The following is a 12350-nucleotide window of genomic DNA, read 5'->3' as shown; positions in this document are numbered from 1 at the left end:
CTGATATGGAAGTGGGACAGCAAGGTGGTGCAGCAGATAGAGCACCAGTGCAGGAGTCAGGAGGACCTGAGTTGAAATCTCACTTCAGATACTTGTCACTCACTAGCTGTTTGACCTTGGGCAAGTCACTTAACCCCAATGGCCTCATCCTGGGTCATCTCCAGTCATCCTGATGAATATCTGGTCACCGGACTCAGATAGCTCTGGAGGAAAAGTGAGGCTGGTGACATGCACAGCCCTCCCTCCTTCCAAACAAAGTCAAGTGCAAGTCATGTCATTATTGCTCTGATGGCATGGTCTTCTTCGGCAATGAAGGATGAACACACACTGATTTGGGACCTGAAATGAGATTTTTTTTCCTTAACAGGCTGACTAATTCTCATTTTTTGTTTCTATATATCTAATGGGGCTATAAATGATAGATAAAAGGATTTTGTTTTTTAATCGGCAAGGTGCACCTGACCATCCAGTCATTAGCTTTTAGATGAAAATGATCTTTCCATATTCAAATTCCTCCTAGAACTTTATTTGAACTTCTCCTTGGTACTTAACTTTTTTTTTCCTTAGGTCATAGTTATTTGAAGAGATGCCTTAGCTTACCTGTTAGACTATCAGTTTCTTTGGGGACAGATCCATGCCTTACTTCATTGTTTTATACAAAGCTTCCATTGTAGTGCATTAGTCATGGTAGGTCCTTAAAAACTATTTGCTGGCATTGGCTTCATTTTGCTGGGATTCTCCCACTTCAAAAAAAATCACATTCATCAAGTCTTGTTAATATTTGTGGCAGCAACCAACGTAAGAGTCCTCTGAGTCTCAAGAGCTGGTTCACACTCACTTGTCCAATAAGATAGATGCTATTAAAAACAGTTGCTTAATCCAGTTAATCACTAAGGTCACTTAAAGGGTCTGGGCATGAGCTCACCACCCAGTATGTGCATCATTTTATAGATTCCTTATGATCTATCAGTTCCAACAATTGTTAGACTTGTGTCTCTTTGGCTAGCATATGGTGCCTTTTCATCTCAGTTCACATAAGTCAATTCTATTCTCTTCTACTAAGAGACTGCTGGTATTTTCTGGCTTTTCTCATTATGAGTCACATCAGCTGAGAAGCAAGGTGGTATAGCAGATAAAGCAGTTAAATTAGAATCAAGAAAACCTGAGTTCAAACCCCATTTCTGTCACTGCTTAAATGTGTGATCATAAACAAGGCAGTCTTATGAGTCATAGCTTTCTTTTCTGTACAATGGGAATACTAATAAAAATACCTATCACAGGTATTTCATAGTGCTGTGAAAGGCTGACTTTAATTTTAGTGAAAAGTAGCATATAAATTTCAGTTATTTTTATTAAACTATTGTCCTAAGCCTCTCTTCTTTTTCACTGACAAACCCCTAGAGGGAAAAAAGTTTTCCATGCTTGTTGTCCCCATTTGTTCATCTCCCACCCACTTCTTACCCTCTTGCAATCTTTCTTCTAGTACCACTACTCAATTGAAATAACTCTCTTTTAGATCACTAAACAGTCTCTTAACTGATAAGTCAAAAGACTTTTTTAGTTGTCATCCATCCTGATTACTCTTTGCTATAGGAGACTGTTAATCAGCTCATAGACACTGAAGATTTTTTGTTTTGTTTACTGTCCCCCGATTCTCCTTCTAATACTGCATTTTTTTCTGTCTATTTTTAGGCTTATGATCTGCATTCTCTCTTCCATGTGTGGGATATACCCTATAGCTCCTGGCCCTCCTGTCTTTCTACAGTGTCTCCTTTGGTGATCTCATGAACTCTTTTAGTTCATCTGTCACATGTGTAGATAACTCCCAAATCCACTTACTAATTCCTCTCCATTCTGCATTCTTGTCTGACATCATCAACCACCCATCAGACATTTCTACCTGCATCTCTCAAAGACCTCTCAAGTTCAGTATATCCAAAATGGAACTCTTTATCTTTTATCCTATACCTATGATTTCTTAATTTCTTTTCTACTTCTCTTAAGGATGCCATCATTCTTCTAATCACCCATTTTTACAATATCTGAGTCATCCTCCACTCCCCAGTCTTCTTCACTCTTCATATCTAATCACTGCCAAGTCCTTTCAAATCTATCTCACATCTCTCATCTCTCCCTCTCCCTCTACCCACATGACCATCTCAAGTCCCCATTACTTCTTGCCTGGATTATAGGAATGATAGCCTCACAATTGCTTTCCGTGCCTCCAGTCCTTCTCCAAACCATCTGCACAGTTACCCAGTTAGTATTCTAGCTATATCACTTCACTTTTCAAGAAGCATCAGTGGCAACCTATTTTCGCTCAGATAAAATGCAAATTCCACCTCTTTTTGGTATTTAAAGACCTTTACAATCCAGCACCATCCTCTTTCCACACTCATATCTTTTGCCCTCATGCACTCCATATTCCCATGTTGTTCCCTAAATATGATGTGTTATTTCCTTTTTCCTATCTTTGTACTGACTAAAAATTTCCTTCTTCCCCTTCCCCTTTAGGATCCTTGGCTACCTTAATAACTCAGTTCTAGTGTTACTTCCTGTAAGAGGATTTTCTTGATTTTCTGTGTTATCTATGCTCCCCATACCCCATAATTAAAAACAATAAGCATTTCTGAAGTACCCACTATATGCTGGGCATTGTAAAATACTTAGCAATTCACAGGTGTTATCTCAGTTTATCACTCAATTAAAAAGTGTTTCCTTTGTTTCAGCTTTACATTATGTGTACATGTTGGGAATATGGGCAATAGAATTTAAGTTTCCTAAAGACAGGTACTGCTTCATTTTCATCTTTGTGTCCTCACAATTGGGCACAGTGCCTGACACATAGTAGGTGCTTAAATAATGTTTTCTAAATTGAATGTTACTTCACTTAATCTGTAGCATATGCTTTTACTGGATCCAGATTTAAGCATATATTTTGCTTGACTTGCAAATATAGTTGTTTCTGAAAATCTTGTGCTTACACAGTTTATTGTGTGCCCAGACTGGCCCGGTCTTTTAAAAGAGATGTGTCACAGTGGCACTTGCCAGCTCCAAATCAGGAAATTGATTGGAAATAGCTGAACCAATTACATCATGGCAGATCCACAGGACAAATGCCAAGAAGGCAGAAAAACTTGAGGAAAGTGAAGTTGGATGAACTTAAAGGTCAAACCAGGTGAAGAACTCTAAGCTGATTGAGGAAGGTCAGGGTCATAGGACTGTGAGCAACTCATCCAGAAGGCAGCTCAGAGGAGATTCTTATACAGAGACTACTCCAGAAAATCATTGTAGAGAGAAACAAATAGAAAGGAGGACTTTGGCTTAAGGGGAAAGGGATTGCAGCTTGTACAGTACAAAAAATCCAGAGGAAGCACACTGGAGATATTCCATTCAAAAATGGTTATCATCTAGGTGATGAATTTGAAGGACACATTAAATCTAAAATTATAAATTAAATTGGACTTTAAAAAGTTCCAAAGCTAAATTAACTTGAGTGGAAGAGAGTGTGAGAGAGATAACGTTTCATGGTTTCTGAAGGACTATAATATAATCACAAAGATTCCAGTTCTGCTTTTGTCCCATACTAGCTATATGGCCCTGGGCAAATCTTTTAACTTCTTTATGTCACCAAGCAACTCTTTAACTTGCAGGAAAAAAATGCTGAACAGCCTTGGTTGGAGAAAGTTTCTTCACTGGGAGTTCCCTACCTCAGTGAAATTGGATTTTCTTTATAAAGATAACTGATATGGGGATGGAGCCAAAATGGTGGAGTAGAGAGATGGACCTGCTCTGGTTCTTCCCTGATGGTTCATAAAATACCTGTAAAAAATGACTCTAAACAAATTCTAGAGCAGCAGAAGTGACAAAATGAAAGAGTGAAAGAGATTTTCGGTCTAAGACAGCCTTGAAGACTGACAGGAAAGGTCTATCACACTGGGCTAGAGTGGAGCGCAGTCCAGCCTAGACAGCAGTGCACGGACAGGACTGGAGCAGGCCTCAGGGTGTGGAATCATGGATAGCAGCTGCTTTTCCCAGATTCCTCAATTCACAAAAGCCAAAGACAGCTTCAAATGTCAGTGAGAAAGGTCTTTCACCTAGGTGAGAGAGGTGTGTGGTCTGGCCCCAGACTTGGCCCCAGGGAGACAGCAGACACTGCAGCAGCAGCATCCACTTTTGGAGTCCTCTGCCTAAAGACTCTGGGGGAATTGAGCAACTGATCTGGGTCTCAGTCCTGAGTGGTGGTCCTGGGGTGAGGATGAACCCTAATGTGGTAGAGCTGGTGGAGGATCTAGAGAGGGAAGCCCGCTAGCAGATCCTGGGCAGAAAAGAGTGGTTGTGGTTGTTCTCAGACCAGAGTGCAGTCTAGGAGAGGAGTAAACTCCTCTCCCTTGAGGAACCTTGGAGGAACCAAGAATCCACAGGTTCCTAGAGTATACACTGCACTTGACAAAGGACTCAAAAGTCAAATAACTGGCAGGGAAAATGCCCAAAAATGGGGGAAAAATAAGACTATAGAAGGTTGCTTTCTTGGTGAAAAGGTATTTTATTCTATCCTTTCGAATGAGGAAGAACAAAGCATACCATCAGAGGAAGACATCAAAGTCAAGGCTTCTATATCCAAAACCTCCCAAAAGTATATGAAATGATCTCAGGTAATGGAAGAGCTCAAAAAGGATTTTGAAAATCAAGTAAGAAAGGTGGAGGAAAAATTGGGAGGAGAAACGAGAGTGATGCAAGAAAATCATGAAAAGTGAGTCAACAGCTTGCTAAAGGAGACCCAAAAAATGCTGAAGAAAATAACACCTTTAAAAACAGAATAACCCAAATGTCAAAAGAGGTCGAAAAGGTCAATGAGGATAAGAATTTTTTAAAAAGCAGAATTAGCCAAATGGAAAAGGAGGTTCCAAAGCTCATTGAAGAAAATAGTTTTTTAAAAATTAGAATGGAACAGATGGAAGCTAATGACTTTATGATAAACAAAGAAATTATAAAACAAAACCAAAAGAATGAAAAAGTAGAAGACAATGTGAAATATCTCATTGGAAAAGCAACTGACCTGGAAAATAGATCCAGGAGACATAATTTAAAAATTATTGTTCTTCCTGAAAACCATGATAAAAAAAAGAGCCTAGACATCATCTTCCAAGAAATTATCAAGGAAAACTGCCCTGATATTCTAGAACCAGAGGGTACAATAGAAATTGAAGAATTCACTGATCACTTTCTGAAAGAGATCCCAAAGGGAAAACTCTTAGGAATATTGTAGCCAAATTCCAGAGTTCCCAGGTCAAGGAGAAAATATTATAAGCAGCCAGAAAGAGGCAATTCAAATATTGTGGAAATACAATCAGGATAACATCAGATTTAACAGCTTCTATACTAAGGAACTGAAAGGCTTGGAATATAATATTCCAAAGGTCAAAGGAGAAAGGATTAAAACCAAGAATCACCTACTCGGAAAAACTGAGTATAATACTTCAGGGGAAAAAATGGAATTTCAATGAAATAGAGGCCTTCCAAGCATTCTTGTTGAAAAGAACAGAGCTGAATAGAAAATTTTACTCTCAAATACAAGAATGAAGAGAAACATGGAAAGGTAAATGGAAAGAGAAGCCTTAAGGAACTCATTAAAGTTGAACTGTTTACTTTCCTACATGGAAAGATGTTATTTGTAACTCATCAGATCTTTGTCAGTATTAGGGTAGTTAGAGGGAATATATATCTTATGCATATATATGTAAGTGTGTATGATATGTATGTAAGTGTATATTATATATGTGTAGATATGCATATGAACATGTATGTATGTGTGTATGTGTACATATGTGTGTTTACACACACACATAGACAGAGGGCACAGAGGGAGCTGCATATGAAGAGAGAACACCTAAAAAATAAAATTTACTGTTGAATGGAATGTACTAAGAGTAAGAAAAAGGGAGATGTAGAATGTAGCAAATCCTCTCACATATAAGAGGGAAGAAAGAGCTCCTACAATGGAGGGGAAGACAGGGTAGATGAAAGGAAATAAATGAACCTTACTGTCATAGAATTTGGCTTAAGGAGGGAATAACACACTCAATTGGACATGGTAATCTATTTCACCCTGCAGGAAGGGAAGGGGATGGGAGAGGGGAGATAATAGAAGAGACAGGAAATCAGGGCAAGGGATAATCAGAAGCAAACACTGTTGTAGAAGGACAGGTCAAGGGAGAGAATGGAATAAATGAAGGGCAGGATAGGACAGAGGGAAATGGGGTTCATCTTTTTCAACGTAACTATCATGGAAGTGCTTTGCATTGTTACACATGTATGACCTATATTGAATTGCATGTTTTCTCAATGAGGGTGGGTGGAGAGGGAGGGAGAGAATAGGAACTCAAAGCTTTAAGAATAAATGTTCAAAATTGTTTTAGCATGTAATTGGAAATTAAGCTATATAGGCAGCAGAGTACAGAAATCTATTTTGCCCTATAGGAAAATAGAGGGGAAGGGGGATGGAAGAGGGGTGGGTAATAAAAGGGAGGACAGACTGGAGGAAGGCATGGATGGGGTGGGGTGTGGGGAGAAATGGGGAGAAAATTTTGAATTTAAATTCTTATGGAAGTGAATGTTAAGAACTGAAAAATAAATAAATTAAATATTCAAAAGAAGATAACTGAGATGAGCCTGTGTCTAACAGAAAATATTCTAGGATAACATCAGCATCTCGAGGTCAGGGGCTGTTTCATTTTTTTCTTTATAATATCAGAGCCTTACACATTACCTTGCACAAAGCTTGTGGCTAGCAATTTATAAAATAATAATAATTTGGCTAAATTGCTATTTGTGCTATGAGTAACGTTTCTGACAGTAATGTTGCAAATTCCATGCCACACAAGCTATTTCTTCCCTAAAAATCTGACCCTGAGACTTTAATGGCTCAGAATACTAAGGCTCAAACTATTGACATAACCTCACAGTGGTTGAAGGCATAAATCCCAGACCACCAGTTTACTCCCTTATCAAGTCTGATGGATTTCCTGTCTGAGTCAACATGGCAAATTGCAATTGAGTGGAGCTTCATTCGTTTCCCTGGACCGATACTGCATCTTTACTAAGTACCTTTTTTGGTGCTATTGTTATGTCAACTTTTGTTAAAGGCAAAAGGGTCTATGACTGACTTATTTTCAATCCTGAGCCTGAACACCAAACTGGCCTCAGTCAGACCTGACCCAACATACTGTTACAAGTGATGCCAGCTTTAAGAAATCAGAATTTTTCCCAAGCTTCCCATAATAACTTCATATGGATATAACTTATCTGATTTTATTGAATTCCGTTGAGCCCTAATTAAATTGTTCATTTGTACCTCTTTGGGTCACAAGGTTAGAGTAGATGCCAACGTGTTGCCAATTTTGATACTCTTCTCTCTTTTCCAGAATCGTTTCACCTTTTTACCATATACAAAATAACTAGAACTACATATGGTACAAAATCTTATGGTTCTGTACACAAGTTACATTTTATGGTCTAAAATTCAGATGTGTCAAACTTGTGGCCAGGCCACAAGTGGTTTGCAAACTCCCTAGCTCAAACAGATGACAATGGAACTGGGAAATATTTTTAACAAAATAAATAAAAATATAGTACAATTGAATAATGTCAATTTGTGGTTTTCTAAGTCAATCTGTGGCACAAAGATACAGACTGGTTTAAATGACACAGTGATACCTTTTGGTCCTATTATGTGATGACTTTCTTGTTGTCTATGAACCTTTCTATTCGAGGCATTTAAAATTTACTTCTTTCAGTGTTAAAAATGTTTTTACATGCAATTGGAGAAAAATTAAAATTAAAAATCTAAATTTAAATTTAGAATAAAAATATTTACTCTTGCTAACCAGGAGCATACAAATCAATGGACTATAATTAATAAACTTTAAGAGTCAGGAATGCCTTTCTTTGTATCCCTTTAGTAAGCACTTAGTAAATCCTTACTGAGTGACTAAATATCATCACAATGTGTCTGATGATGAGTGCTTTCGTTGGCAACTACAAGTGTCTTACTTTCAAGAAATTAGAATTCATTGAAGCAGTCATGAAACACATACATTCTGACTTGGGCGAGAAGGGTAGGGGACTACTAATACTTAATATTGATTCTAATTAGTTATTTTTGTCAAAAGTATGGTTCAGTTCAGTCTCGAAGTATTAGGTGGAAAATGACATGATTAAATACTAGATTTATCAATAATCAACAATTGATAACAAGACTTATCAATCATATATTTTTAAAATTGACTTTCAAGCCACTGTTATGTGTTAGTATCCTGCTATCAATCTACTGCAAATGGATAAATTCAGGGTAGTGTTGAGACACATTTCATGTAACACCACAGGTAAAAGGAAGAGTAAAAATGAAGAAATGCTTGGACAGGCCCTAAATAGGGAAGACCCTGGATACTCTTAAGTTGAAATATCTAGTTTAAGCCTCCATTACTTCTCTCCTGAACAATAACCTCTAAATCTCCCCTCTCCAATCCATCTTCTAAACAACTGGGAAGATTATCTAAAATGCTGATAGGCTCCTGGCAGTTCTTTGTCAAGAATCTGTTCATTCTCTGTTCTCTCTAGGATGACATTCGTACCCCTTAGATCGGTATTTAAAAGGTTTTCACAGTCTAACTCTTAAGATTTTTCCATGTTCAGCTCACATTTCTCCCCTTAAAAGTCTCTATTCCTACTCAACTGACCACTCTTTGCTTATCTTCCTGCAACTTATCATTCCATTTTCTGCTTTAGGACTGTCTTGAATGCCTAGAATGTAATCCTTCCTCAGTTTTGACTCTAGGAAACCTTAACTTTTAGAATCAACTCTTATAGGAAGCCTTTCCTCATCCACTTGCTATCAGTTTTCTTTCCCCATCAAATTATAATGTCTTGTTATATCTGTTTACGTGTTGCATACTCCGAATCGAAGGCAAAGTTCCTGAGGGCCAGATGTTTTTCATTATGTCTTTGTGTCTCCAACACAGTACCTGGAACATAGAAGGTATTTAATAAGAACTTGTTGAAAGAATGAATGGTGAGTGAAAGATGATACTTGAGGGTGTAGATGGTTATGAAGTCAGCACTTGTGCAAGGGTGGGAGTGGCAAAATTATCCTCAATTCAAGGACAATCAATAGCACACAGTCATATAATTTTCCATTGAAGGAGTGAGTAGTACTTCATAAAACACAAGACCAGTTACTGAAAACAGCAGAAGGGAAAATAAATGGTAGAAAGATAACTGGAAGCCTTTTTTTCTTAAAAATTCGTGTTTTTTGGTTCCTGGTATTTTTTTTAAAACTCGAGATTTTCTTGCCTTCACTAAAGAAATTGGAAAAACTATGCCACAGCCTGCCACAAAGACTGAGTTATGTTGTGATTTTTGGGAACCCCCCAAATGTTCAGTATTTTTTTCTGAGAATTCATGCCATATGAGCTGATGTTCCACATATGTATGTGGGGTTGGTGAGCACAGCCAGTCTCCCCATCATCTGCCTTGCCCTGTGTGAAGCATGCATGAGACGATTGCCTACACAGAGTTTGCCTAACTCTATATATTTTAAGTCACAATTACTTTGAAATTGGAAGTGAAATTACAGATAAAAAACAGTCATAAGTATAAATTAAATAGCCCTCCAGGAGCCATCCCCCGTGGAAAATAGTTGAAAATGAGGATTTGTGGCAAGTTGCTATTTTTCCTCCTTGCTTGCATTCTTCTTGAAGCAACAGCACAGCGTTAAGTACTAAACCACTGAAAAATGCAATAATATTAATGATCCAATTACAACCAAATTTCAGTTGTTGGAGGCAGTTTCTCAGTGGGAGAGGTGAATTTACCACCACAGTAAACCTGGAGTTGATCCCAGCCTTTCATTTGTAACTCTCCCTCCTGCTTCCTGCCTTTTGGCAATAGTTTCCGGCACTGGTCCATACACCAAAGAGCAGGAAGGGAAAAAATAAGGAGGTGATGAGTGAGTCAGGATATTTTAATTTTTTATAGCCATTTTTTGATGAAAGGTTGGGTAGAAAATGAAGTTGTAGTTTATGACAAAAATGACATTGGGAAAATACATACATATCAACCAAGAGTAGTTGGAATAAAAAAGATTTGGAAATCATTGGAACTATCATCTTTCCTAGTCCCATTGTGAAAGGAAAACAGGTTAGACCAGGTGGTTTTTGTGGTTCCGTCCACTTCAGAGCTCTATAATTTTGTGATTCATTCTAATTACCATGTATGATTTTAATCATTTTTAGGGGATCACAGAATCATAGCTATATACCTGGAAGTATCCTTAGAGGTCATCTTTTCCAACCCCCCTCATTTTATAGATGTGGAACCTGAGTCTCAGAGAGGCCAAGGGAATAACCCAGGGCCACCCAGATCCTCAGTGACAGAGTCACCATTTGAATTCAAGTGCCCGACAACACAGAGCAGTGCAGAGAATCATGTCCATGGCTCTCCTAGCGAAGGGGAAAACCATTTCACACACTCACAAACAATTGCTACACAAGGTGCATTGCATGGATGCTACATGGAAAAAAGAATTGATGGCCTATGTTATCAATAGTGTGAGACTAAAACTCTCTAAAGATAATTTACTTGCGATAGTTATATGTTCTCATCAGGTCATGTACTCCTAGAAGGCAATGACTTAGCATCAGTCATTCAAGTCCATGTTGCTGTTATCCTTTAGTTCAACAAAATCAATTCATTTTGCAGAAAGCGTCATCCTGTAATATACTTAAAACTTCATAGAATGAAATGTAGACAAATGAATTCTAAGGCTTGAGGTTTTCATAGTGTAAGTATGAAGATGAAATTGACCTTTTCCACTCCTAGAAATCGTCTCTTTAGCAAATATTTGGCCAGTTTTTCAAGCCTGTATTAACTAAATGAAGATGTGCCTTTCTGGTGACTATGAAAAGGTCTGCATTCTCTAAAGATCTTCATTACTTTCTGTTACCTTTCTTTCCCTCTACCTCCGATATGAGTATCACATGGTCAATATTGTATGCAGTCCCAAGCCCACTTTTGGCATGGTCTTAAATCAGTCAAGCAACAAACACTTAGTAAACACTTACTGCATACTAGGTAATGTGCTAAGCATTGTGGATACAAAAAGAGGCAAAAGGAAAAGACTGTCTTTTGTCAAAAGCAGATGACATGCAACGCATTCATACAAAGAAAACTATCTGCAAGATAAATAGGAGATAATTAACAGAAGGTAGACACTGGAATTAAGAGAAGGATTGGGGGAGGATTTTTCCTACCCTATTAATTTACCTCTATACTTGGTTTCAGCTAGGTGATAGCCTTGTTTTGAGCTTGTCGTCAGAAAGACTTGAATTCAAATTGTGTTTGGAATACTCTTTAGCTGTATGGGTAGACCAATTAACTTTCTCAGCTTCATTTTCCTCATCTGGAAAATGAGAATAACAATATTAGTTATCTCAGAGAGTTGTTGTGAAGATCAAATGAGACAACATATATAAAGAATTTTCCAAACCTTAAATTTGCTATAAAATCATGTTATTTTTACGTAATTATATTCAAGGCCTAGTATGACCCGGGGCAAATCACTTCACCTCTGAGTACCCCAGACAACTCTTTAAAATGAAAAATCACAGCAGAAGTTTTGATCTGCTTGGGTAAAAGAAGTTTCCTCATATGGAAGTTTCAAAAAATGAAAGAAATCACAAGTCCGGTTCCTATTCCTCCATCCTCATTTCTACTATGGTATTGACCAAAATCTTACACACATATGTATGTATAGGTGATAGGACTAGTTGGCATAGCAGGCAAGTCTTTCACAAAGGTTTATTTTTCTATGGGATTAGAAATGAAGAATTCTGTTACTGAAATGTTGTGAATTATAATTGAGATTTATATCTGAGATTTCAATGTTATAAATGTTGAAAAAAGGCACCAAACTTGAGATCAGTATGTATAAAAGATCAGTATGGGTAAAAATGGTGCCATTCCCAAACCAGAAGATTATTGGCCAATCTTAGAAACATTAAAGTTCATGCTTCAAGGATAAATCATCCACTGCAGACCCTCATTTTTATTATTATTATTTTACCTAAAGTATGCAAGTTTCTAAGGATAACGGTGAAGAGATCAAATATTCCCCATAAAAATAATATAGGAGCAGCTCAGTGGTGCAGTAAGAGAGAGCATTGACCCTGGAGTCAGAAGACCCTGAGTTCAAATTTGGCCTCAGACACTTGATATTTGCTACTGAGTCACCATGGGCAAGTGACTTAAGCCCTATTGCCATGCCAAAAAATAGAAATAGCAATATAACAAAA

General features: G+C 37.7%; 1 protein-coding gene across 3 annotated transcripts in view; it reads left to right on the top strand.

Annotated features, from left to right (window-relative positions):
* GRM7 (glutamate metabotropic receptor 7) overlaps positions 1-12350 on the top strand; it is a 1016657-nt gene that overhangs the window by 657088 nt on the left and 347219 nt on the right. The window lies entirely within an intron of this gene.

The sequence above is a fragment of the Notamacropus eugenii genome, chromosome 3 (assembly GCF_028372415.1).
Source record: "Notamacropus eugenii isolate mMacEug1 chromosome 3, mMacEug1.pri_v2, whole genome shotgun sequence".
Taxonomy (NCBI): Eukaryota; Metazoa; Chordata; class Mammalia; order Diprotodontia; family Macropodidae; genus Notamacropus; species Notamacropus eugenii.
Note: the sequence above shows the minus strand (reverse complement) of the source record. Positions and strands in the feature narration are given on the sequence as shown.